We start from the raw sequence: 1,535 nt of genomic DNA, 5'->3' as shown, positions 1-1,535 counted from the left end.
CGACAATCTAACCCTCAAATAATGCAAACCATGTTTTTATTGGAGCAACTCGTTCCATGAACTACTGATCTCCCCCCCAGATCGAAACGCCGGAAAATATTAAATCTACACAGTATATGGAGAAGAACAGGTATTAAGTATTGAAGAAAATGTTAACAGCCAATTAAACACTGACAAGTCACTCAATATGCAAATCGCTCATTCGTTGGCCAAAAGCGGCAAGGTCGCAGTCCAAAATTCTTGTGCGGGCCCAACAATTGGTGACAGTCGTTTGCGCCACCGAGCGCCAAGCATCCCGCGCCCACCCCATCGCTTCAAGCATCGAAACTTCGTACAACTTGTCCTGTCGACCCGTCATCACCGAATTGATTTGTTCTAGGGCATGCTGAAGTTGAAGCTGCTTCACCTTGGCCTTGAAGAAAGCGATGATTCCAGCATCTTGCGGCTGCAGGTGAGCAGTGGTGTTCTTTGGCAACATCTTCTGCTCGACGTTGGATAGGTGCAAATCGTCATCGGCCTTGTGCGATGGGGCATTATTCACGAGCAGCAGGACTTTGCGGTTGGCTGCCGCCATACGTTCGTTCAAATCCGACAGGTACGTCGAAAATATTTGCCCATTCATCCAAGCCTTTTTGCTAGCTTGGTACTCGAAGCCTAAGGCTCGACCGGACAGGCCACCGAAACACCGAGGCTGTTTGGCGATGCCGACGAACAAGGGGTCAACCAGATCGCTGCCGTCCGCATTTGTGGTGAGTGCGACAGTGATCCGCTTCTTTGTCTTCTTAGTTCCACGAAGACGATTGCGCGTGATTGAGCGATGTGGCGACAAGCAGAAGAAAAAATCGGTATCGTCCATGTTGTATATATCGTTGCTGTTGTACCCACTTGTTTCGTGTAGGACTTTTTTTCGACCTTCTTGGACTTGCTCGGGCGGGACAGAAGCGGCCTCGCCATGCTGTATCATGCTGCGCAAGCCGTGCTTCCGTTGGAACTTGTAGAGCCAGCCTTTTGCGAACTTGATGCGCTGCATCTCAGGTATTGCGAGCTCGATGGCGATCGTTGTTGCTTGTTTGCGGATTAACTCTCCAGTAATACATACACCGAGCTCTCAGCTCTGCGGCAATACTAGTACTGTACTATTAATAGTATTGCCGCAGAGCTGAGCACTCAGGAAATCACTGCAATAAATAAATTTGTCATATTCTCATGCACAATCAAATACTATACGTATAGAACAATGACTCTGCTGGTCGATACTTGACCATTCGCAACGTGCAACAATGCTCATCAATGAGAAATGACGCCGTTGATTCAACACATAAAAATGACAAATTAATAAGGTAACGAACGGACAATACATTGTGCCAAGGCTTTAGTTTCGTAGCGTTGCGCGTTAATAAATGGGATCCATCCAAGTGCTGTAATTCACATTTTGATGGCTGTGAAACTGTCACTACTTAACGTAACATTGGGATGCCCGGTCGCGGAATGGTCGCGGAAACTTTCTGTCCATACAAATGGCTGGTCGTGGAATA

This window comes from Aphanomyces astaci, assembly GCF_000520075.1.
Source record: "Aphanomyces astaci strain APO3 unplaced genomic scaffold supercont1.32, whole genome shotgun sequence".
NCBI classification, from domain to species: Eukaryota; Oomycota; class Saprolegniomycetes; order Saprolegniales; family Verrucalvaceae; genus Aphanomyces; species Aphanomyces astaci.
This window is presented reverse-complemented; position numbering follows the sequence as displayed.